At 39.5% G+C, this 27,847-nt stretch overlaps 3 long non-coding RNA genes across 3 annotated transcripts; 2 read left to right on the top strand and 1 right to left on the bottom strand.

Moving 5' to 3' along the window:
- The first annotated feature begins 8,110 nt into the window (after positions 1-8,110).
- LOC117447100 (uncharacterized) lies at positions 8,111-10,959 on the top strand. Its single transcript, XR_004552195.2, has 4 exons — positions 8,111-8,427; positions 9,032-9,156; positions 9,257-9,390; positions 10,517-10,959. It is a non-coding gene; the product is annotated as an uncharacterized lncRNA (long non-coding RNA).
- A 1,696-nt stretch (positions 10,960-12,655) lies between these two features.
- On the top strand, positions 12,656-16,423 carry LOC117447094 (uncharacterized). Its single transcript, XR_004552194.1, has 3 exons — positions 12,656-12,724; positions 15,608-15,762; positions 15,888-16,423. It is a non-coding gene; the product is annotated as an uncharacterized lncRNA (long non-coding RNA).
- Positions 16,424-17,871: 1,448 nt separating this feature from the next.
- On the bottom strand, positions 17,872-19,302 carry LOC117447090 (uncharacterized). Its single transcript, XR_004552192.1, has 3 exons — positions 19,140-19,302; positions 18,603-18,689; positions 17,872-18,395 (listed from the first exon to the last, which is right to left on the bottom strand). It is a non-coding gene; the product is annotated as an uncharacterized lncRNA (long non-coding RNA).
- Positions 19,303-27,847: the final 8,545 nt, after the last annotated feature.

Below are 27,847 nucleotides of genomic sequence, written 5' to 3'. Positions count from 1 at the left end.
CATGAAGGATGGGTCACCTCATGACCGAAAGAACGAGATCGCGGATACAAGCGGCCGAGATGGGTTTCCTCCGCCGGGTGGCTGGTGTCTCCCTTAGAGATAAGGTGAGAAGTTCGGTCATCCGGGAGGGACTCGGAGTTGAGCCGCTCCTCCTTCGCGTCGAAAGAAGCCAGTTGAGGTGGTTCGGGCACCTAGTTAGGATGCCACCTGGGCGCCTCCCTAGGGAGGTGTTCCAGGCACGTCCAGCTGGGAAGAGACCAAGGGGTAGACCTAGGACCAGGTGGAGGGATTATATCTCTTCGTTGGCCTGGGAGCGCCTTGGGATCCCCCAGTCAGAGCTGGTTGATGTCGCCAGGGAAAAGAAAGTTTGGGGCTCTCTGCTGGAACTGCTACCCCTGCGACCCGACCACGGATAAGCGGGAGAAGATGGATGGATGGATGGGTGGATGGATGGATGGATGGATAACGCAGGCTCTCCTTGTCTCGATGGCGTCATTCTGTAACAAAGGACAAGGGAAATGTGTAAGTGGGGGAATAGTATTTTTACATTGTGCAGCATTTAACACTAGATGCATCAATGCACAAGCTAACTATATTTTTTACATGCAACTTCATACCATTTTTTACATTTACAGGCAGTGTCTATGTGCATTTTATTATGAAGGGCCGAATGTGCATTCAACTGGAGTACAAGTTCTCATACCACAAGAAGCACCTGGAATGCAAGTGTTTGGTTATTACTAGTGAGTTGTACTTTAAAAGTATTTATGTTATAATCCAAGACACTGTATTTATTTAACTGGGAACTAAGCATTATGATAATCTTAGAAATATGTTTCAGTATAATCATGTTTTCAGTACCATCTACAGCACAGTAAATCAAATTATTGCAATTCAAAAAAGCCAAACTTCTGCTTTAAAGACTAACTGATGTGAATTTGCATTCATGAAACACTATGTATTACTACATTCCACAGAAAAGGTACACAAATATGCATATCTATTTAGATGAAAATACAATTAATTTATTCATTTTCATTTTGAAAATGAGGTGATCAAGTACATTTTAAACTTTGTGTGAACATGACTTAAAATGTCTTCCATCAGCCACATGTCTCCAATATTTTACTGCATGCTTAAGTAATACAACTGCACAATAAATACAATAAAATGAATTTAAACAAAACAAATATTCTAATAACCAGGCATTTGTGAGATAACACACCTTGTCGTAGGGCTGTGCAATTAATCGTATTTTAATTGCGATTACGGCTTGCGACGATTATGAAAACAGCATAATTGACAAAATACGATTATTTTGCTGGGTGTGCTTTCGCCCCTCCCTAAAAGCCCACTCGGCCACGTGGGAGTGACATGTGTTGTGAGTGTTCAGCGCGAGCGAACATGTCAGAACAAGAGCAGCAACTCATTAAAAAGAAGGGTAAAACTATTTCCACTATTTGTACTTTGTCTTTACAATTAAAAAAAAAAATTAAAAACCTTTATTTATCCAGGTAAAATCCCATTGAGATCAATGATCTCTTTTTCAAGGGAGACCTGGAGATACATTTCACATCGCTAAAGATATGTGCCCAGTTAGCACTGTTAGCAACCAGGGCTTTAAGCTATCGAAAGCCTAAAGTGCCACTATTCGCCCGTTTAAAACGCGCGTTTTTCGTAAAAAACGCCCGTTTTTCGACGCGTATAAAACGCGCGTTTTTTACACGTCAAAAACGACGTTTTCCTTAAATCACCTTTTAAATGTACTTATAACATGGCACCCCATATGTTACTTATCAAAATATTCAGGACACTCTGGTCTTGCTAGAGATGCAAGTCACTCACCTTAGAGCACTGTCTTATGAGATACTTAGCTGAAAATGAGAAATCCGATTTTTGGAAAACCTGAAAACCATAGGTGAAAACACATTTACTCATCTCATCTATTTTTTGGGGAGATTTGGTTTACAAAAGTAGTGAAATAATATGAATTACACTATAGGCCTATATAGATTAAATGAAATGTTATTCATGTGTAAAATAGTTCCATCCCTCTGCTTTCACCACAGAAAAGTTACATCAGGACTGATTCATCACTTCATATTCCATACCAAGGTTCATGTGATGTGTACAAATACAAATTGAGCATTAGAACTTTCTTTTTTTTTCAACCAACAATTTATGTTATTATAAGAAACTGTAAAATCTCAATATTTACAATATCAGAACTTTTTCAACCAACTATTCATTATAAATGTAAAGACAGGCGGAGCAGTGTCATGGTCTTTGTCTGTCTTCCAGGACAGGGGGTCTGGCAGCTGTGTAGGTGATGGTGCATGGGCTGCTGGTGGCTGTGTCGGAGGGAGGTAGGTAGGTGTGATTGTCCCAGGTTGATGCTGGTAGCCATGTGGGAGGTACGTCTGCTAGGCGAGACTTCTTTGCTGGCTGGGTTGATCGTGATGGCTGTGGTGGAGGCCTTTGTACCGAGGTGTATCTTAATCTTGTGGCAGATGGAGGCCACTGTAGTGATGATGGTCCCCTGGTCCTTGGTGGTAAAGACCCTTGAGCCACGGTAGATCTTGACCTGGGGGCAGGGACAGATGGAGGTTCTTGCTGCTAGGCCCAGGAAGCTGTGAAATCTGAAAAAAAAATATAGGACAATAATTACTACTAAGTTTGTTCAAATAAAGTTCAAGTGGAATGTTTCTCAAGCATAACTCAAAATAAAATTCTCTCTCTCTCTGGAGGAGGAGGAGGAGGAGGAGGAGGAGGAGGAGGAGGAGGAGGAGGAGCGTGTGAGAGATAGAAAGAGAGACGTTGGCCCAATCCCAAACCACTCCCTCGACCCTACCCCTCCGTGACGGAGTGAACTCCGCCTGTAGCCACACTCGCAGCTCAACGAGGCTCCCTCCTGTCAGATGGAGGGAGTAAATACAGCAGCAAGCTTTGGGACGGCCTCCCCTCTCCAGCACAAACAGGAAGTGCCGTAACTGTATGTAACAACGGTTTACTTCTGATGGCGATGTCCACAGTCTGAGTAAGAACAGAGAGATATATATAATAAATCAAATGCAAAAAAAAGGACGATTCAGCCACTGATCCCACAGATAAAAAACTCATTCATAGATACCTCATCCAAAACCTGCAAGATCCCGGTGGTCTTCTGTTTCACAACTCCTCCCCTGCTCCTGATGACCTGCGGCAGTTTGGTGGAGTGTTTGTCCAACTGCGCCAAGAACTTTGTCTCCAATGGAATTGTTGTTATGCGCATGAACTCAGCATTTACCTAGAAAATATAAGCAGCATAGAAAACAAAATACTGAGAATTTATAATACACATATTTTTTATAAAGAGCCAACGGTTTGATTAAAAGTACTCCAAGTCAGCTTGTATGAATGTAATATTTAAATGAATTAATCCACATATTTATTGAAAACCACGACCAAATAAAGACACTAAGAGTAATAGATGTAAAGCTTATATTGTGATATATATTCAAAAATAAACGTCAACATATTTGCCTTGGCTGTCTATAGTTGTTAGTTAGTTGGGCCCTCATTTCTTCTCCACTACAGGCTTACAATCAAGGGGTTCATCAAAATAATTACCTCTTCCATGTGAAAAAGTGCAGGCCACCGCTCCAAGAGGCCTTCAATGCTTGGCCTCTGATGCACTATTTCTTGTCTTCGGTATCCAAACGCCTTCGCCATCTTTTCTTTTATTGATTGCCGGTTGTTTCTTTTCTGTTGTTCTGCCAAAAGGGAAATTGTCTCTTGCTCCATGCTTTCTGGAGTCTCACTAATCGACAAGGATGCAAAATGGTTGGCCTCAGCTCGCCTGGCTCTCTTTAAATTCTTCGAAGGGTAGGACTCTTCTTGAGACTTGGTCTTCAACGAGTTCATAGCAAGCTCTGCAGATGATTTGAGCTTGGTGTCAGTCTAGATTGGTTCTTTGTGTACTCTACATTTCCTCTCTGTAATTGACATTCTGTGTCATAGGAGAAGACCGGGATAGGAAACACTTTAGGCCACTGCTGTGTTCTTAATGATTCAGAGGAAGAGCCGCTAAGTAGTACTGTGCCATCGGTATTCACAGATTCAGAGGAGGAGTCTTCACTGTACAGTCCACTTGTAGGGGTACTATTTAATGGTATCTCAACTGGGTACAAGACCACAGTTGGAGAATCGGAGTCTAATTCGACAACTTTGATCAATGTTAAATCTTTAATCGCATGTGTAGATGTAAGATTAACAAATGTGTTCCCAAAATCAGTGTCCAATCCACATGAATTCTTGACCTCCTCAATGAGCTCTTCCATTGAGTTGGGAATCCCATTTCGAAGCTCCAGTCTGACGCTGTTGTGGTCGTTCAAGATGATCAGCAATCGAACAGGTGGTTCAATATCAGCCATGGCGCTCTAAGAGAAAGAGAAATAGAGAGATGTGAAGAGGGAATTAATGAAATGCAGGTGTACACTCAATACATTCTTTCTTTTCAAATTGCATTGTGTTGTACTTTACAAAGTATTACATACAAAGTTCATATATATATATATATATATATTAGGGCTGTCAAACGATTACATTTTTTTTTTAATCAGATTAATCACAGATTAAAAATGTATTAATCATGATTAATCACCATTAATCCAAAATATGCCATTTCTTTATGTATATTGTTGTGGGAATGGAAAGATAAATGAAAGAAGGCAGATATATCCATTTAACATACAGTATGTATATTTATTATAACATTGTTCTGTGTGTCAAAATGAAAGACAGCCCACTAAAATTCGTTACTCAAAGCCTATACTTTATTTTAGGACAGTGGTCAACATTTTGGTGATGTAAAAATATATAACACAATGTTGTAAACTCAAGTTACATTTACAATATCTTTATCAATTGAACTCGAAAATTAAAATATAAGTCGCTCGTCAATATGAAAGAAACACACTTACTCTGTCCTTAAATTGACGTTTAACACCAGAATTTCTACTCTGGTAATACATACAAATTCATAGTCTTATCTATTTATTTACAATAGAAAACACGCAGCCCGCCTGTTCATACTGTTTACAGGCCACCAAGCCTCAGTTAAGAAAAGGTAAAGTTAATATACTTAATGTTTGTCTGAGTATATTTACCTTTGAATCTGGCCATGACTCATGCTGGTAGACCGCTAACGCTAGCATGCTTTATTCAGACATTGACTTTAGCCTGTAGTCATGGGTGGGTAGTGTTTTTACAGTCCACTAGCTCAGTTAAGAACATTTAACGTTACAGTTAATGTTGTGTTGAGAAATATATGCTCTGCTGAGTGTTCTTCACCGGATAATGCGTGGTCTGAATAAAGAATGCTAAACGTTAGCGCATGCTAAACATTAGCACAAGCTAAACGTTAGCGCATGCTAAACATTAGCGCAAGCTTTTACGGCCTACTCAGTCAGAGTCACGGCCAGACACACGTAGGCTAACGTTTCCCATAAGTAACGTTACATTTTCTTAACTGAGCTACCGGACTGTAGTAACGTTAGCCACCCATAACTCCAAGCGGGCTAAAGCTAATGTCTGAATAAAGCATGCTAGCGTTAGCTTATAAGGGCTATCAACAGCCGGTAAGACCCACAGCCAGAGTCAACGGAAGATATACTCAGACAAGCGTTAACGTTTCGGTATTATATTAATATATATACATTAGTTTATCCTTACCAGTATCACATGTGCTTGTTTTCCAAGTGTCAAAGACTGGAGGCGGATGATGTCTGCTGGTTACGACGATTACCTCTGTCACTACCATGGTCACTACCGAACTGCCCGATCTGTACTGCGCATGTGCGAGATGGTCTGCTACATACGGCAACCCAAATGGAACACTTGACACAGTGGCCTTTGGCAAAGCAGAAAAAGAACACCCGACAATATTAATCTGAACGAGAGAGATTAGTTAGTTAGTTATTGTTATTACAACGTGACTTCTCTATTATTTAACAACTCTTTTTATTGGGTTCTTTTATTTTGGGTTAAGTAGATTGTCAGAATAAGTGAGAAATTGATTTAACTTCTGTTAGACAGCTATCATACTGAATAAATATTTACAGTGAATGTATGCAAAAGTATATGGCATTAATAATGTATAATCTAATTACATTAACTGTGAATGTTTCATTTGATTTAAAATGAAATAAAATTACATGAACAAGTTGATTCAAGAACAAATCTCTGTTATTAGATCAATACTTTTCTTATATGACTATTATTGCTACATTTGAAAGGTCTTTACCAGCTTTGGAATTATATATATATAGCACCTTCTGCCATCCCATCTCTACTGACAATCATTAACACTTAGATTTTATATTTATATTCACTGTTGGATACTGCACCTAAGATTTTCAACGACATAATTACTCTGTTGCTATGTTAGATCATTACCCAGTTTTCTCTATCATCAACACAAATAGGAAGTGAGTATATTTTCCAGGTGGTGCTTTGGTAAAGCAGACTGGGAGAAATGTAGAATTTTCTGTAAGGAGTCAGCACAATTGTTAGCATTAGAAGGAAGTATAGAGGAGTGCTCAAATCAAATCAAATCACAATGCACATTAAAGAAGCAGCAAATAAAACTATACCAAAAAGAACAACAGAGGGTAGGAAGAAAGTGGTGCCGTGGTGGAATGAGGAATGTAGCAGAGCTATTACAGAACAAAACAAGGTATTCAGTAACTACAGACATAGCATTAACATCACACTTGTGTAAATGGATGGAGAAGATGACATATAGCCATGTCTTAGAACAAAGAGGGTTGCTGAGTAATTTCCAGACTGGTTTTCGCAAAGGAAGATCCACAATGCTTTGGTTAGAGTGATCAATGAGGTGGGAATACAGTGTGAAGACACTGAAAATGAAAGAGGTTATGGCAATAGTATATTTTGACATTGAAAAGGCTTATGACTCTATGTGGAGGGATGGGTTACTCATCAAATTAAGTGACAGGTGACAGTAACAGTGACAGTAACAGGATCATGGCTCAGACAGGAAATTCAGAGTTCAAGTAGGGGCAGAGGTTTCGAAAGACTTCAATATAGAAAATGGTATTCCCCAAGGGAGTTCAATCAGCGTGATATTATTTAACATTATGATAAATGACATATTGACTAAGTTGGACGGATGCATCAAACCTGCGTTGTAGATGACGGGGACATATGGATAAGGGGAATAAATGTTCCAGAAGTGATCATACAACTGGGGTTTCAAACTGTCAGCAAGCACATCTTGCTTCATGACATTTACAAATAAACGCAAGATGGAGACTGAGAAGCTTACAGTATATGGAAAGCCGATGAATGAGGTCAATGCATTTCAATATCTGGGGCTATGGTTAGATAGTAAATGTACATGGAAAACCCATATTAAACATTTGGAAACAAAATCCCAAAAAGTTTTGAATTTATTAAGAGCAGTGGCTGGATGAGACTGGGGGGCAGACAAACAGGCACTAATTGACATCTATAGGGCAATTATGAGGACAACTCTGGATTACGGGTGTATAATATATGCAGCAGCAGCAAAAACGTCATTACTAAATATTTATAGATTAAAATATAAAGCGTTACGGTTGTGTATAGGTGCAATTAAGTCAATAATTATCACAATTACCACAAAATATACACAGATGGTTCTAAGAACAAGAGTGTGTTGGAGTTGGTATATATATCCCAGACTTTAAAATATTGATTTCAAGAAGAGCGTCAGATCAATTATCACTCAGTGTGCAACAGAAATGCTGGCTGTAATAATAGGATTACAGTGGGTTGAAGAGGTCAGACCAGATAGGGTGGTGATATGCACAGATTCATTATCCATTTTAAAAAGTATACAGTCAACAACAACTGTCAGAGAAGAATTACTCATAGAACTTAATCTAGGAAATCATGATAGCTAGACTCAGACTGGATCACACAGCATTGAATGTTACTCTATGTCATAGGAACTGTGGATTTAAAGAAAATGTGGAACATATCATATTACACTGCAACATGTACAAAACAGAGAGGGGAAAACTAAGAGACAGGGTCAGAGAGGCAGGAAGGGAGTGGAGCCTGATGGGGATACTGGGAACAGAAGGTGAGGGGGTAAGAGCTACCAGGAAGGCCATTCTTAAGTATTTGAGTGAAAAAGGATTGATTGGAAGAATTTAAAACAACGTAAACACAGTGGTATAATTCCACAAGTGCTGATAGGATGATATGTTGATACACGCTCTTGTACAGTAGGGGGCGGTATGCACCTTAAAGTTGTTTGCAATCCGCCAAAAAACCGAGAGAAGAAGAAGAAGAAGAAGAAGAACGATTATACATCCATGGAACGACCAGACACATGGCAGCAACGTTCCCTCTGCTTCATTCATTTCTCCTGTTCAACAGGTTAGTAGTGTGGACACCGATTATGTCATATTTCGATCTAAGAAGTGTGTTTGAAACTGTTTTATGTGTAGTTTAATGTCATTCTTTGAGCTACGCCACTAGCGTGTGGCTAATGGCGTCCGCTAGCTTCTTTAGCACAGGCTGTTGCCCCCTGAATAATGAAACATGTTACCATGTGTATGACTCCCGTGCACTAGTCTGGCTTACATTTCAAGTTTATTCTGTTTGTATAAATATGTGAAATGCTGGTCTGAGTTCATAATTGTTCATATTATTTAAATGCTAAAGCGCTAATGCTATACTAATGGTGTGCCTGTACAACATAGCCATGTTAAAGTGACTACAGTCAACCGGAGGGTGTGTTATCTGTATTCGCTGTATTATATACTGTAAATGAAAAAGGCTTTAATCCTTCATGAAAGTCATAATATGGCATGTGGATTTATGTCCATTTTTGATTAGAGACAAATATGTCATACGGTTATTTTGATATGCTAAATGTATGTTTACATTCTCAGTTAGCGTCAGGCCTCACTGAGGCGAAGTATTGAGGTAGAAAGCTGGTGAAGCCATTTCCTGCTGTCATTATATTCTGTTTGCACAGATAATAAACCTGGTTGGCACGAAGGAAGTCGTTTTCATTCGACACAACGCAGAGATACATGTGGCGTCAATCCAGACCGGTTACACAAAGAATGATTAGATAAATAGAGAAAACAGATATAATTTGTAAGTGAATTTATTCATTTGTTTAATACATTCTGGCTAGAACGACCACACAGACGGCAGCAACTTTCCCTCTGCTTCATTCTTTTCTCCTGATCAACAGGCTTATTATCTGATTACCAGCTCTGCACAGCGGACTTGTAACACTAGCAGCAGTGGAGATGGAGCATCAGAACCTGGAGGCTTCGACTCTCCTGAAGAAGAAGAATACAGCAACAAGGATCCATTTGAAGATAGGTAAATATTACAGTAATAGTGTACTTGCATTGTGTGGGTGTAAAGGTGTAACTTTGGTTTGAGAAGTGGGGGGGACACACAGAACAGGGGGCAATGAAACATTTTCTCAATTTAATTCCATTTCCTGCCTTTCTACAAATATATTAGGGACTATAGTGTTAACAAATCCAAGAAAAATGTGTAGTGTATATAATGAGTGTGCACACTTATCTAGTATCCTATCCATGTGAACCTGTTTTATTTGTGATGACCTCACATCCTCTAGGGGGGGTACTAGTATATATATTTCAATCATCAAAATCCATTAGAATATGCTCACAAGCAATAACACATATTTGATCAACTCCTCTCTCCTATCTTTATCTTACCTAGTCTGCATTCTTTCTTTTTATTTATGCATATTTTACTAATCACTCCCCTTTCAAATTGTGTTTTTTTATTTTGTACTGACCTATTGCACACAGTGGAATGATTTATTAACTAATTTTATATACAACTAATATTACATAGATGGAAATGATGACCAAATCTCCCTGAGCTGACGTTATCTCTCTCAGTCCCACAGGAGAGAGCTCTCCCTCTCCTTATTGTTGAAACGGCTTCTAATTAGGGTTGCCAGAAACTGACCATGATCAAAATCGATTATTCGGCAGCCCTGGCGAATAATAATCGATTATTGTTTTATTTGAGTTATTCATTTAAACTTTTTGTCAAAGAGATGCTGATTTGAAACCGTTGTTACATACAGTTACGGCACTTCCTGTTTGTGCCGGAGAGAGGGGAGGCCGTCCCAAAGCTTGCTGCTGTATTTACTCCCTCCATCTGACAGGAGGGAGCCTCGTTGAGCTGCGAGTGTGGCTACAGACGGAGTTCACTCCATCACGGAGGGGTAGGGTCGAGGGAGTGGTTTGGGATTGGGCCAACGTCTCTCTTTCTATCTCTCTCACGCTGCTGCTGCTCCTCCTCCTCCTCCTCCTCCTCCTCCTCCTCCTCCTCCTCCTCCTCCTCCTCCTCCTCCTCCAGAGAGAGAGAGAATTTTATTTTGAGTTATGCTTGAGAAACATTCCACTTGAACTTTATTTGAACAAACTTAGTAGTAATTATTGTCCTATATTTTTTTTTTCAGATTTCACAGCTTCCTGGGCCTAGCAGCAAGAACCTCCATCTGTCCCTGCCCCCAGGTCAAGATCTACCGTGGCTCAAGGGCCTTCACCACCAAGGACCAGAGGACCATCATCACTACAGTGGCCTCCATCTGCCACAAGATTAAGATACACCTCGGTACAAAGGCCTCCACCACAGCCATCACGATCAACCCAGCCAGCAAAGAAGTCTCGCCTAGCAGACGTACCTCCCACATGGCTACCAGCATCAACCTGGGACAATCACACCTACCTACCTCCCTCCGACACAGCCACCAGCAGCCCATGCACCATCACCTACACAGCAGCCAGACCCCCTGTCCTGGAAGACAGACAAAGACCATGACACTGCTCCCCCTGTCTTTACATTTATAATGAATAGTTGGTTGAAAAAGTTCTGATATTGTAAATATTGAGATTTTACAGTTTCTTATGTTAACATAAATTGTTGGTTGAAAAAAAAGAAAGTTCTAATGCTCAATTTGTATTTGTACACATCACATGAACCTTGGTATGGAATATGAAGTGATGAATCAGTCCTGATGTAACTTTTCTGTGGTGAAAGCAGAGGGATGGAACTATTTTACACATGAATAACATTTCATTTAATCTATATAGGCCTATAGTGTAATTCATATTATTTCACTACTTTTGTAAACCAAATCTCCCCAAAAAATAGATGAGATGAGTAAATGTGTTTTCACCTATGGTTTTCAGGTTTTCCAAAAATCGGATTTCTCATTTTCAGCTAAGTATCTCATAAGACAGTGCTCTAAGGTGAGTGACTTGCATCTCTAGCAAGACCAGAGTGTCCTGAATATTTTGATAAGTAACATATGGGGTGCCATGTTATAAGTACATTTAAAAGGTGATTTAAGGAGACGTCTACATATCGAGAAAATATCCTTATACTCCATAGGGTTAAGGAAAAGGGTAAGGCAATTGTATTTTTTATATATATATTTTATATTGTTTGATTTATTGATTATATTCAAAGGAAAATTAGTTTCATCCCTGAATCTGGAATAATATACAATTTACAGCAAAGCCTAAAAATGTCAAGAACTTTTCAACTACAGATTGCTTTGGTCTGGCTTTACTCTTCACTGATTGGTTAAAGACACTTTAAACTTAGTGGCTATGGAAATCAGAAGGAGGGGCTCATTATCATATTAAAAAAACGCGCGTTTTATACGCGTAAAAAACGCGCGTTTTTTTGGTTAAAAACGCGCGTTTTTGACGCGTAAAAAACGCGCGTTTTATACGCGTCGAGAACGCGCGTAAAACGCGCGTTTTACGCGCGAAAAACGGGCGTTTTTTACGAAAAACGGGCGTTTTAAACGGGCGAATAGTGGCACTTTAGGCTTTCGATAGTTAGTAGGCTTGTAGACGAGAGTAGCCGATCGCAGCCGGGGGAGGTGTCAAAATGCTCGTCTTAAATTGGACAGCTCGGACTCGGAGTCGGCATGACTGGCTGGGTTTCCAATGGGATAAGATAAAAGCTGCTTTACTAAAGATATAGAAAGCAAGCAAGATAGTAGTACAAAGATACAATAAATAAACAAGAATACAACTGAAATCAAGTGAAGATAATATAGGCCTACAGCAGCAGCAGTTATATATATATATATATATATATAAAGAATGTTGAATAGGTCTAATGATTTATGGTCATCATTTGCTCCTGTGTCTGCCTTCCTTAGATCCGATCCAAAGGTCCAACAATTTGTGGAAGAATATGCATGTTATACTCCTGTGAATGGTCATTGCTTGTGGTAAGTTTAAAAAACACAGACACACATACATACACAAAGACAGACACACACAAAGACACACACACACACGCACGCACGCGCGCGCGCACACACACACACACACACACACACACACACACACACACACACACACACACACACACACACACACACACACACACACACACACACACACACATGACCGTATCCATCATTGAGGTCACCGAGGTCCGGACCTCGGTAATTTTTTCCGAGCTGTGTATAACTAAACTTGTGAAATAATTGCACTAAACGGGGTTATTTGTACTACTTCCATTTACTGACGATGGGGGCGCTGCATAACTACGTAGCCTCGATTAAAGCAAACAGAAGAAGACGACATGTATCAACAAACCACCGCAGCGCAGACTTGAACCGGAGCAGCGGAGGAGAGATGAGGTATCTAGAGATCTGAGTCCAGCGGCTGCTTGTGTTTCTGTTCATCAGGACATCATAGGACCAGCAGGTCCTGTGTGAACGCTCTACGTTAGTCAGTGCACACTATCTGATATTGCAGCTATAGGCTATACTTTGGTTTACATTGCGTGAATAAACTAGCTAGAGAGCTACAGTTAATTACATTCATCCAATGTCAGAAGGATTACCTTTTAACAAACGTTGTAATGCTTTTCTTTCATTTCAATTTGAGTAAAACATTGAAGATATAACATTGTGTTGTTTTCTTTTTACACTGTCTCAGATATAATGAAAGGACTACGTCAGTTGAATCTCAGCTTTGGTGAGAGAGAGAGAGAGAGAGAGAGAGAGAGAGAGAGAGAGAGAGAGAGAGAGAGAGAGAGAGAGAGAGAGAGAGAGAGAGAGAGAGAGAGAGAGAGAGAGAGAGAGAGAGAGAGAGAGAGGTGATGGAAGTCAGGGAGGAACTTTACAGTCACACAAAAGAATGTAGGCTTAATAACCCCATCTATCAATCTATTTATCTATAACAATAGTCTTCATTTACAATATAGACAATAGGCATAATTGTAAAACAACACATCTATTGCAGTTATGATGTCATAATAACATACAATTTAAACACAATTTGCTTACATCTTTGTTCTCTTTTGAGAATCAAACAAAACTGATTTAAAGTAAAAAAATAATGCAAACAAACAAGTGAATTGAACTAAATGGCTGAATAGCTTTTAATTCACTGGCAGGAGCGACAAGTGAGGAGGAGACAAGTGAGGAGGAGCGACAAGTGAACAAGGAGGGAGAGACTGAACAAAGAGAAAGAGTAGAGGACAGATGCGGCTTTCACACCAGCGCTTTTCAGTTTCTAGCTCCGAGCGGGAGCTTTTCTGATTCAGCTCCGGTTTCCCTTTTCAGCTCCCGCTCTGTGCACACCGCCCACTGGCGCCCCAGAGCTGCCCCTGCTGCGTCATGACGTCACCGTTTACATCGCTGATTTGCTCCCCAACGGCACCCATTACGGCGCTCACAACAACAACAGCGTCGGGTCGATGATCGTGTTGCTTTTAATCACACGAAGCCAGAATAAATTGAATAACGACTTCTCCAACCTTATGCTTTGCTCCAGAGTGCCGTGGTTCATTATTTATTAATGTGTTTCTGCAGCATTTACCGACCGCTGCAGTGCTGGCTGCTCTTCCACGGGAGTTTATTCTCCCGTTAGCTCCCGGTTAGCTCACACTGCAGCGGCCGCTCTAAAGTATTCACTGTCCGACTCACACAAGCAGCTGATGCATATCCCCAGTTCCCCTTAGCCTAAGTGAATGTGTGTCAGTCTGAATTGACACTGTTTGGTATCACAACGCTGTTATGAAAGTTTCTCTGGTATAAAACGGGTGATGTTAGCATAGCAACCGAAGCTAAACTGACTACTTGCATCCGATAGCTGCAATAATACAAAACAACACGTCTGCCTCTCTCCACAATGATCGATAACAGTGAACGGATGGTCAAAGTAAGGTACAAATAAACAGAATCACACGAAGCCTGGTTAGTGTTGCCTGACTTTATAAAGTGTGTTTATAGGCACTACTGCTTGTAGGCAGGCATAACAGTCGACCCATGTTCAGGGGAGGTGGGTTTAGTTTCCTGCACGCCTCGACGTAAGAGAGACGTAAGCGACGTCGCCTCTTAGCTCCAAAGCTCTTGCCTCTGGACCGACAATTTTTTGGAGCTGGAAATGAAGCGGATTCCGGAGCTAAGAGCCGGCGCCGCTGCGGTGTGAACAGGAAAACCCGGCGCTTTTCAGGCTCTAGCTCCGAGCCGGAGCTGAAAAGGCTCTGGTGTGAAAGGGGCAAGAGAGAGTAAAGAACAGGAAGAGGACAGAGAGACTAAAGACGATGGAAGAGAGGCTGCAGGTTATGGAAAGGAGAGAGACATGGAAAGTGAATGTTGACAATGTTTTGTGATCATTTTACCCCCCTAACATATTTGGACCTCGGTATTTAGGAAATCCTGGATACGGCCCTGCACACACACACACACACACACACACACACCCACACAAACACACCCACACAGAGACATACACACAAACACACCCACACAGAGACACACACGAAGACATACACAGACACACACACACACTCACGGCCCGTCCACACAGCGGCGTGCGTTGAAGCTTCCAACGCTTCTGCCCATTCACTTGAATGGGGTGACGTCACGCTTCACCGAACTGCATTGTGGGGAGCGTAGCTACACTTTGCTCGCGTCAAGAAGCTTCAAAAGTTGAGCCATGTTCAACTGTTGAAGCTTCGACAGAGGCGTCAGCCAATCAAATCCCGTTTATGAAAATCTGCCAGTACAACTGCTAGCCAATCAAACCGCGTGTATATATATCACAATATAAGCTTTACATCTATGACTCTTTGTGTCTTTATTTGGTGGTGGTTTTCAATAAATATGTGGATTAATTAAAAAGTTACATTCATACAAGCTGACTTGGAGTACTTTTAATCAAAACGTTGGCTCTTTATAAAAAAAGTAGGGCTGTCAAGTTAACGCGGTAACGCAAAAAAAAATTAACGCCACTAATTATTTTAACGCGATTAACGCATGTGTATTTTTTGTCCTCGGCTGCCCCGTAGTTTCAGAGCGCATCGACTTTAAAATACCATCTACAAGCTGACATGATGCTGACAGCCCCGCTGTCGATTAATTACGATTAATTTGCGATTAATCGCGATTAACTACGGACAAAAATGCGATTAATTGCGATTAAATATTTTTAATCGACTGACAGCCCTAAAAAAATATGTGTATTATAAATTCTCAGTGTTTTTTGTTTTCTATGCTGCTTATATTTTCTAGGTAAATGCTGAGTTCATGCGCATAACAACATTTCCATTGGAGACAAAGTTCTTGGCGCAGTTGGACAAACACTCCACCAAACTGCTGCAGGTCATCAGGAGCAGGGGAGGAGTTGTGAAACAGAAGACCACGGGATCTTGCAGGTTTTAGATGAGGTATCTATGAATTTGTTTTTTATCTGTGGGATCAGTGGCTGAATAGTCCTTTTTTTGCGTCTCAGGCCTGTTGAACTACACTCTGTGGTCCTCATCCATTTCCCTTTTGTTTGCATGATATGCAGGAAGCTGAGGCTGGAGAACTGGAGCAGGCAACAATGGCAATCTTTGTCATTGGGAAAGAGGATCAGTTTCATCGACCCAAAGACGTCAAGGTTCTCATCGAAGGAACAGAGGTCCTCAGCGGCTTGCCCTCGGTTGCGACAGCTTTTGCCATGCTCTTCGGGCTCATACGCACTGAACTTAAAATATCCTAAAGGACTGCAATCCACTTTTGAAGTTGTGCAAAAAGTCCTGATGGAGCTTGAGGGAAAAAAGATGAGCCCAAAAGTGAATAGACCTATAGAATAGAACCTAGCTGTTCACCCCAGAGTAGACACTTTGTTGCACTCACTCACTTGCAGTTACCATTGTTCTTACATGGTAAGATTTTCTAAAACCAAGGTTTTATATAATTAAGATGTTAAGTACTTTTTGTCAAGTACTTTATAAGTAAAACATCAAAAAGTTTGTTTAAAAAATGTCTGTTTAAGATCAGGTAATGGCTGCCTCAGAGGCCAAAGCTGGTTGTGTGAATAACTTGTTTTTCATTCAAATAAATGTGCTCTAAAATAATTTGTTATTTGTCATTAAATGCTATATCATAACATTTTTAAATTAGAATTGCTATACATTTCAGATACTGACAATTTACATTTTATATTTGAGACAATGTAAAATAATTGGTTTGATTTACGGTAGTTAAGAAATGGTTTTGAATTTAGTTTAATTATTTCAGGTTCAACTGGATGTTTTTTTTCAGTCAGTAACAACAACACTTTTTTCATTTAGGACAACGTAAAATAATTGGTTTACTTCACCATCAGATAATAGTTTGTCTGGAGTTAAAATATCCAGATTGTTCTGAAGAAATGGACTTTCATTGAGTCAATGTAAAATATTTTGTGTGATTGATTACTCTAATTTTTTTTAGTTGATCCAATGTTTTACTTTTATCAGTGTAACAGCTGGCAAAATTACAGCCTCGCCTACTGATTTCAAATGTGTGCTCTAAAATGATATTTATAAATGACTATTATCATTATAAGCAAGACAATAAATGGCAAAGATATGAAAATAAACGTCTTTAAGATACGTTCATAAGAAACGTAACGTGGGAGAAAATATGTTTCTAGAAGATATGTTGAAAATATACGTATTTGAGATACGTTCATAACGAACGTAACGTGGGAGAAAATATGTTAAATGTAATTGAGAATGCAGTTTAGTTCTGTGGGAACGTAATTTTTAGGAGACAGGGTTGCTTCTTCAGATGAGTCCTGCAGCTCGCTGGCAGATGAAGGCTGCAAGATTATTTCTGAAGTCTCTTCTGCACTGACATGCTTCTTCATTTTAGTTCCTTCTCTTTGCTCCAGGTCATTCTCCTTCTCTGCTCACTAATTAAATAAGCCCTTGGTCAAACTGCATGTTTATCTTTGGCAGCCAGGTGCATAAACACACTAACAGTTGTTTTTTGTTTTTGAGTAATCAAGCAGCTCTTCAAAGACACATCAAACATATCCCTCAAAAGATGGCCTTTTTTTACCCATGAAATGATCCGTGCATGCTTACAGATTCTCTCACACACACACACACACACACACACACACACACACACACACACACACACACACACACACACACACACACACACACACACACACACACACACACACACACACACACACACACACACACACACACACACACACACACACACACACTGCAGAAACACACACACACACACACACACACACACACACACACACACACACACACACACACACACACACACACACACACGTCTTTACTCTGTCAGTCTTTCCTGCTGTCCTCCCAAGTCTTCCCCTCATTGGAGAGGAAGTCAAATCTGGAGTTAATCTCTGTCCAACCTGCAGGACACGCCTGAGAGGACACACCACTCAACTCTGGAGGATGAAATATCAGAAATTACACTAATTGATATATTCAATGGAATACACATTGGACTTCAATTTTGACAATTCCTTTATTTAAGTCTTCTATTCATTAAACATTTGAATAAGTACATAAAAGCTTACAACTACAAATGCGTTCATCAATTATAAAGACATATTGATATCTAAATTATATATTTAAACAATGTTTTCTCGCCTAAATCCCCTTTTGTGATACTCGCAAGTATCACACAAAAACATCTGATGCTAAAAAGGTTACATATTTTGTATTTGCTGTTCTAGATGGCATTGGTTGTCCAAAAAACAAAACAAAAACATCACAATTCAAGGTACAGTAAGTAAAGGAGGAAGGAATTGAAGGAAACAAAAGTGAGTAAGAAGACTTAGAGGAATTTCTTCAATTCTTTCAGTTAGGGTTCTTCAGCCTATTCATCTCATCCTCCATATTCCTTATCATGTTGTTCAGTTCAGTGTTTCTGTTTTCACACAGGTTTAGGTCTCTGGTCAAGGCATTGAATCTTTGTTGAAGAAGGTTGTACTTCTTCTGATCACTGACACCAGTTGGGTTGCATTCCAAATGACTTGGTCCCCTGCACACTGATAGTGTACAAATTGTATTAAAATATATTTATTAATAAGTTAAATGAACTAATGTATTCAGTTTTTCAGACAAATAATTGTGAATTTTTTTTTAAAGCAAGACTAAAAACTACTGGGTGTGTGTATTAGCAATATTCTGTTGCAATTGTGATGCAACTGTCTTTGTACATTTTAATTTACACAATGCCAAGAGAACATACTCACATGAGAGGCGTAGAGAAACGTTGAGTATGGCTTGTATCATACACAGCACGCCAAATATTAGGAAAATCAGCCGACAGCGTCTTCTGTCTGGGAAACCAATACACATAGAAAGACAACAGTATGAGTGTACGATAACAGTCATGAGACACTCTCTAGTCTGCACTTAACTTTAACCATATAATGTTAAGTTTCTTAAGTTAATTAACCAACCTAAGAAATAATTGTTGGCATCCTAATGGTTCCCTAAATGGATAGTTACATTTGTAACAACTTGGGTCTTATTCTTTAATCCTCTGCCTTCAGACTCATTTTTAATCCAAATGAAGGGTTGTTACAATTACGTCAAATAAAAAGTGGAGTTTTTAACAATACATAAACGTTTTTCCTGCCATGGTTTAAAATCACTGTTTAGAAGAGGGGTTTAACAAACATTATATTAACATTCTGAATACAATGTTAGTCTGATTTTCTTTGGCCAAGCCTACAAAAATGTTTTGTCTAGCAGTTCTTAAACAATAAAATAATGTGTGTTGTTACCTTTTCGATACGCATCCCCAATGCGTTTCTGCTCACGTCTTGGTTGCTCATTAACATAATCTGTTACTTCCATTTGCTGCATCCTCCTGTTCTGCTTAATGTTTGCTGAATAATCTAATTGTTAACAGTCTGATCAGTGAACTGGATGTTCACACTTACTGTCTTCTTCAAGAGTGAGCAAATAAGCCCATTACCGCGACCGGATTTAGAAGATGACACAACCAGGAAGAAACAAGTGTGTGAAAAAAGACTCACATGCACTGACTCAATGTCTGTTTCACTAGAACAACTGAAAGTTCTTTATAATTATACTGTATGAACAAAACCTTTCATACATGCCATTTGTTCATCACCCTTTTACCTTTGAATATAAAGTACAACACAAATCACAAGGAACAACTTATTTGACCTAAAGATTTTAAATATATAAATCTGGTATAAAACAGTTTTTTTTTCTCATTTTACAAAACAATAATATCAATCTTTTGGCATATTATATAAACAATTGAATAGGAAGCGGTTTAATCATGGTTTTCCTGTTTGAGGTTTTTATCATTGCTTAGCACAATTTTGAAAACCGAGTTCCTTTTGTCTAAACATTAAACAATTCAGACAACATCAGCAGAACTCCTCAGATCTTTTTCAAACAATTTTGTCCAAAATATTAATGTACACTTGATTGGTGAGTGTTTGTACACCTTTTTGAATTTATAGGGACGTATTTTAAAAGTCAATCTTTATTTATTGCATACAACACCAAATCATGAATAGTTATCTCAACACATAAAGAGCAGATCTTGACTGTAGTCTTGAAGATTGCCCAGAAATGGCAAAAAAAAGGGTTTTTAGTTTCCAGAATTTGCTTAGATGTCAAGATATGGGATGCAATTTTGCTGCTTAAACTTCTTTTAGTTTCAATCAGTTTTTGCTTCATGTTTCATTTTAGCAATTGAAAAAATACCTTGGAGGCTCAAAAGCTTAAAAGCTGAGAAGAAACCTTAGGTACAACTGTTAAAGTGTTAAAAGCTCCAGTACACAGTGAATACACTTTATTTGTCTATGGATAGACAAGATGGGTGTTGGGTATGTGATTTCAAGTGGTTTCAAGTGCTTTAAATTGTTTTTGATAACACTTCCTACACACTGTGTAAGTGTAATGCCTCATTCAATCAATCAATCAATGTTTATTTATATAGCCCAATATCACAAATGTTACATTTGTCTCAGTGGATTTCACAGTTTGTACAGAATATCAGTATGACAATACGACACCCTCTGTCCTTAGACCCTCACATCGTACAAGGAAAAACTTCCGGAGAAAACCCACAGTTTAAAGGGGAAAATGGGAGAAACCTAAGGGAGAGCAACAGAGGAGGGATCCCTCTCCCAGGACGGACAGACGTGCAATAGATGCCGTGTGTAAATTGAAAAGATAATACATTTGCAACATAGGTAGTCCAAATGTTTGGAAATGCATGTGTGTATAATAAGAAGATGAATCCACAAGGATATCCATCCAGGACTTATGATCCAGGACCACAGCCACGACTCAAGATCCAGGGCTCGCGATCCAGGACACAGGACCGCAGGATCATCCATGACTGCGGATCCCAGCGTATATAGACACCAAAAAGAAAGACATTTGGGGAAGCTGGATTAATCGGAACACAGGTATAGACCGAGAGAAGGAAGAAGTAAGTGTGAGGGAATAATTTTAGCTTTACTTCACATATTTGACCTTTCGGCCTGTTGACGTTTTACGACCAAGCCAAAGTCTGTTATCTGTCTTAAGGAATGAGAAGTGTCAGCTTTTGCTGCCATTATCAGTTTTATGACCGGTCAACTCTCGGTCACAAGAGCCATAGAGTCAGATAAAGTGATTCAAGTGTCTCCAGGTGTTCACAGATGCCTTCCCCAATATGTGGGTTGACTCCCTGCAAACTGGTTAAAAGGTCTGCCAAGATGAGAGGCTGATTCAGAATTGATATGACAACCCACCTGAGCAGTCAGAACTTTCTGCTGCTGTGACTTGTGATATGAATTCGCTGGCCGATGCTTGTAATAAACTGCCAGTGTTTGACATCAGAACTCCTGCTCGTCCTGTGTCTCCTTCATGAGTCGGTGACTCCCACTGCATTGCTACACAGAAGTTTCCTCCACAGTAAGATGTCCCCCGATAAACTAAGCCTATATCAGCAAAACTAGGGGCTGAACCTAATCAGCCATAACTATAAGCTTTATCAAAAAGGAAGGTCTTAAGTGCACTCTTAAAAATGGATAGGGTGTCTGCCGCCCGAACACAAACTGGAAGCTGATTCCACAAATGTGGAGCTTGATAAGAAAAGGCTCTGGCTCCCATTGTACTTTTAGAGACTCTAGGAACAACCAACAACCCTGCATTCTTGGAACGCAATGCCCTAGTAGGACAGTAGGGTATAATGAGTTCTTTAAGGTAAGATGGCGCCTGCCCATTAAGGGCTTTATAGGCGAGAAGAAGAATTTTAAATTCTATACTGTGTTCTATAGGGAGCCAGTGAAAGGCAGCCAGAACTGGAGTAATGTGGTCCCTTTTCCTAACTCTGGTTAGTACACGAGCTGCAGCATTTTGAATCAGCTGAAGCGACTTGACTGACTTCTTGGTACTCCCTGATAATAAGGAGTTACAATAATCCAGCCTTGAAGTAACAAATGCATGGACTAGTTTCTCTGCATCGTTTTGAGAATGATATGCCTGATTTTTGCAATGTTACGTAGATGGAAGTAGGCGGTCCTTGAAATTGATTTTATGTGGGTGTTAAAGGATCAATCCTGATCAAATATAACACCAAGATTCCTTGCAGTCTCACTGGAGGCCAAATTAATGCCATCCATAGTTAGTATATCTTTAGATAATTTGTTTCGTAGATTCTTCGGGCCAAGTACAATAACTTCAGTTTTGGTCGTGTTTAACCCTCTGGAGTCGGTGGACGCGCCGGCGCGTCCAGGTGCGCATCATTTTACGTAATTAATCATATATTTTCGATTATAAGGAGTAGAAACATGATTCAGATATCCGCGGAATCGCTGGAAGGGTAGCTTTCCAGCGGTATCTCCTGCGAGACTGTAACCAGGGCACATCAGCCAATATGGCCGCTCAAAGCAGCTTGACTTTACATTGTGTGGGATTGGTGGAGTCGTGTGTCCGTCAAGGAAATCTCGGCCGGCAGCCATCATGGTCTGAAATGACCAATGGACATCGAGAAATCACTAAGGACCTACCCACCAAGTAAATAAAAAATTAAACCACGTGTCTCCCATCAGTTTACGTCTGTGTGGAGAGAGAGAGAGAGACAGAGAAAATGGCTAAAAAAAACGTTACAGTTGCCGACTTCGCTAGAGATTTTTTTCGCTAGCAGCAGTGAAGATAGAGCCTCAGAACCTAAAGTCTTCGACTCTTCTGAAGAAGAAGAACTCAAAGACAACAACAAGGATCTATTTGGACATGGGTAAGTGTAATTATTACAGTAATAGTGTACTGGCAATGTGTGGGGAATACCGCGAAAATGAACAATAGGTTTATTGATATATATTTTTTATCGATAGTCATGAACTTTTTCTTGGGACAAAATAGACTCCATTAGCAAACGTTTACTCTGTGTTAACGTTATTTTGGTGTGTAAAAGTGAGATTACATGTGTAGATGATTTAAATTAATCATTTATTCGTCCCACAACGGAGACATTTACAGATGTACAGATGTGTGTCTGTGATTTTATACTGAAGTAAAGTAACTGGAAATGTGTGTGTGTGTGTGTGTGTGTGTGTGTGTGTGTGTGTGTGTGTGTGTGTGTGTGTGTGTGTGTGTGTGTGTGTGTGTGTGTGTGTGTGTTAGGGGTGTAACGGTACACATACCCGTACCGAAATTATTCGGTATAACACATTAATAGGTTCTTAAATATTAAGATCCCCTGAGACACAGTATCGTGAAAAAGAAATGTTTTACATTACGTTTTTTTTACATTACGTTTTTTATGAATTGAACAACAGAAAAATAATCGTTAGATTAGTCGACTAATCGATCAAATAATCGCCCGATTAATGACGAACAAAGACAGGTGGACCGAACTAAAGCTGTTTGTCGGCATTGTTCAACTAAAATTGGTTACGCGGCTGGCAATACATCAAACTTGCACATGCACCCATTTGAAAAGGCATCACCCGAACGTGAATATCACCGGTACCAAAAGACTGAAGTGCAAACCCAACTCCCATTAGCATTTAAGCCTCCACCACTCGCAAAAACTTCAGACCGAGCCAAAGCTATTACAAACGGCAAATATCCTTATGTTGCCATGTTAGCAAAGCGCTACCTGGCTGTATCTGCTACTACCTCTGTCCCTAGCGAGAGGGTGTGTTCTCCACAGCAGGAGACATTGCTAGTGCCAGCAGATCTGCCCTTTCGGCAAGCAATGTGGACAAGTACATTTTTCTTTAAAAAAACATGACAATACAATGACAAGCAAGTCATTATGTCTAACTGGCTGCTTAGGTACTAGTACAGTACAGTTCAAATACAGATTATTTCAGTTCATCGAAAAGCTGCACCTTAATGTTTATTTTATTTTATATTTATTTGAGTGAATATTCATATTTTAATAATAATTAAAAACCCAAAACTAATAGTTTATGTTTTGTGAGTACTAGTACAGTAAAGTTCAAATACAGATTATTTCAGTTCATCGAAATGCTGCACCTTAATGTTTATTTTATTATATTTTGTATTTATTTGAGTGAATACATTATTCACAGTTTAATAATAATTTTTTAAAAATATGTTATGTTTTGTGATGATTTTTTCTGCTGTACCGAAAATGTACCGAACCGAACCGTGACCTAAAAACCGAGGTACGTTCCGAACTGAAATGTTTGTGAACCGTTACACCCCTAGTGTGTGTGTGTGTGTGTGTGTGTGTGTGTGTGTGTGTGTGTGTGTGTGTGTGTGTGTGTGTGTGTGTGTGTGTGTGTGTGTGTGTGTGTGTGAGATCGAGATCGAGAGAGACTCCTTCTGCAACCTCCCAAACTTTATTTTTATGTCTGCATTGTTATTTGTGCTTGAGCAACATTTTACTTGAACTTTATTTCAATGAAATTAGTTGTAATTATTGTCCTATATTTTTATTTGTTTTACAGAGATGTTTCACAGCTGTCTGGGCCTAGTGGCCCACAGGCGGCGTTTATCCAGCAGCCACAACATCCAACTGTGCCGGCCCCCAGGTCAAGATCTACTGTGGGTCAAGATCTACTGTGGCTCAAGGGCCTTCACCAGAGCTAGGGATGTCCCGATCACCTTTTTTTGCTCCCGATCCGATTCCGATCATTTGATTTTGACAATCTGCCGATACCGATTTTTCCCGATCCGATCTTTATGCAATGCATTAAGAGAAAAAGGTAACAGATAACGGCTGGTCATCCAACGCGATGAATTCAGCTATCTTGGCTGTTTTTTGGCCTTTTCACTTTTCTGGGGCAGTTTCTCTTTCCTTTTAAAAGTCTCTGAAAGTGTCGATTGTTTCAGTGCCGTTAGCTGAGTGGCCGCTGTGTACTCGTCGTGTTTGTTTCTCAGGTAGCGTATTAGATTGGTCGTGTTGAACGTAGATCTGTTCTTTCCACCACGCGGAACCTCTGCCTTGCAAACATTGCATCTGGCTGTTACACTGCCTTCGCTTTCAATTGTATAATACTTCCAAACTCCTGACATTTTCTCTGTCCCGACTCCCGAGTCACCAGCTGAACGTAGCCTCTCGTTAGCTTACTGCTACGATAAGACACTGCGCCCACTCTGTTGCCAGATTTGAGAGAAATAAGCAACCAGGTCTATGAAAACAAGCCCAAAGAAAGCAACACACATGATGTTGTGTAATTTTAAACCAAAACTAGGTCCTCAGGATGACTTTAAGACGTGAACATGGTCATTTTTGTTTTGCAAAATTAAATAAAATAAAATTATTGATAACATTTTTTTAAAAAATCCCGATCCCCGATTTTTTTCTCCCGATTCCGATCTTTTGAAAATCACGTGATCGGCTCCGATCCCCGATCACGTGATCGGATCGGGACATCTCTAACCAGAGCCATCACCACCAAGGACCAGCAGACCAGCATCACTACAGCAGCCTCCATCTGCGGCTGCCACCAGGTCAAGAGACACCTCAGCACAAAGGCTCCACCACAGCCATCACCTTCAACCCAGCCAGCAAGGAGGTCTCGTGGAGGTCTCGTATAGCACTTGTACACCCCACCTACACAGCAGCCCATGCACCATCACCCCCACCTACACAGCAGCCAGACCCACTGTCTTGGAAGACAGACAAAGACCTTGACACTGTCTTAACATTTATAATGAATAGTTGGTTGAAAGTTCTGATGTTCAATTTTGTAAATAGTGAGATTTTCCAGTTTCTTATATTTATATAAATAGTTGGTTGAAAAAAACATATTTATAATAAATTGATGGTGGAAAAAAAAGGTTGAATGCTCAATTTGTATTTGTACACATCACATGAACCTTGGTATGTAATATGAAGTCATTATTCAGTCCTAATGTATCTCAGTCCCTGCTGTGGTGAAAGTAGAGTGATAAACACCTGTTTTACTCAAAATTCGAAATACATTTTTTTCATTTTAGACATGAATTACACATTTATATACAATGTAATTCAAATATTTCACTGCTTTTGTGATCCTAAGACTTTGGTAACCAAATCTAAAACACCAAAACAATTCGATCACATGAGTACATTTGTGTTTTCACAAGAGTTTTGAAGATTTTTCGAAAATCGGATGTAACATTTTAAGCTTTTGAGCTACTTATCTCATCAAACAGTGCTCTAAGGTGAGTAATTTGCATATATAGCAATACCAGAGATTGTCCTGAACATTTTGATATTTAACACATGGGGTGCCATGTTAGAAGAAATACATTTAAAAAGGGGATTTAAGAAAACATCAACAATTTGAGAAAATACCCTTAGACTCCAGAGGGTTAACATCAAAAAGTTTAAGGTCATCCACGTTTTTAAGTCCTTGAGGCAGTCTCGAATTTTATTTAGATGATTCATTTAATCAGGCTTGATTGATAAATATAGTTAAGCATCATCCGCATAACAATGAAAGTTTACAGAATGATTCCTTATATAATATAATATATAATATTATAATAATATAACGGAAGCATATATAATGTGAACAAAATAGGTCCGAGCACTGAGCCCTGTGGCACTCCATGGCTAACTTTGGTTTGCGTGGAAGATTCATCGTTGACATGTACAAACTGAGAGCGTTCAGATAGATAGGACCCAAACCAGCCTAAAGCAGTTCCCTTTATGCCAACTAAGTGCTCTAGTCTTTGCAATAGGATGTCATGGTCGATAGTATCAAATGCAGCACTGAGATCGAGCAAAACAAGAACAGAGACAAGTCCCTTGTCTGAGGCTATTAGAATGTCATTTGTGACTTTAACCAGAGCTGTCTCTGTGCTATGATGTGTTCTAAAGCCAGACTGAAAATCTTCAAATAAATCATTGTTTTTTAAGTAATCACACAGCTGTTTTGCGACTGCTTTCTCAAGAATTTTTGAGAGGAACGGAAGATTAGAAATAGGTCTATAGTTGGCTAAAACCTCTGGATCGAGGTTGTGCTTTTTAAGAAGCGGTTTTATCACTGCTACTTTGAATGATTGTGGAAAATAGCCTGATAATAAAGACATATTCATAATATTTAATAAAGAAGTGTTAATTAATGGAAAAACTTCCTTCAACAGCTTAGTTGGAATTGGGTCTAACATACACGTTGATGGTTTAGAAGAGAGAATCATTGAATTTAATTGTTCAAGGTTTATGGCTGAAAAGCATTCTAGTTAACTATCTTGTGTAATATTAGAACTTACGTTTCCGGGAGCTGTTGATAACACTATTTTCTAAGAGTAACAATTTTATCGTTAAAAAAGCACATAAAATCATTACTACTGAGTGCTATGGGAATAGAAGGCTCAATTGAGCTGTGGCTCTCTGTCAGCCTGGCTACAGTGCTGAAAATAAATCTTGCATTATTCTTATTCTCATCTATTAATGAAGAGTAGTAGGCTGCTCTCGCTTTACGCAGTGCTTTCTTATATTCATTGAGAGTAATATGCCAAATTAAACGAGATTCTTCAAGTTTAGTGGAACGCCATATCCTTTCAAGTTGTCTCGACTTTTGCTTTATTTTGCGGGTTTCGGCATTATGCCATGGAGCTAATCTATGTTGTTTTATTTTCTTCTTTTTCAAAGGAGCAACAGAGTCTAATTATATTCGCAGCGCATCGGTAGCACTATCAACAACATGATCAATTTGGGGTGGTGTACATTTTGTATTTTTTCCTCCCTTACATGCAGACATGCTATCGAGTTAAGTATTGGTGGAATCTCTTCTTTAAATGTGGCTATAGCACTAACAGATAGGTTTCTGCTGCAGGAGCTTTTGACTAATGATTTGTAGTCTAGTAACAGTACTTCAAAAGTTACTAAGAAATGGTCGGATAAAGCAGGATTATGCGGTTCGACTAATAGTTGCTCAATTTCAATACCATAAGTCAGAACAAGGTCGAGAGTGTGATTATAACAGTGGGTTGGTTTATTTACACTCTGACAGAAACCAACATAATCTAATATAGAGTTAAATGCAACAGTAAG

This window comes from Pseudochaenichthys georgianus, chromosome 1 (genome assembly GCF_902827115.2).
Source record: "Pseudochaenichthys georgianus chromosome 1, fPseGeo1.2, whole genome shotgun sequence".
Taxonomy (NCBI): Eukaryota; Metazoa; Chordata; class Actinopteri; order Perciformes; family Channichthyidae; genus Pseudochaenichthys; species Pseudochaenichthys georgianus.
This window is presented reverse-complemented; position numbering and strand designations above follow the sequence as displayed.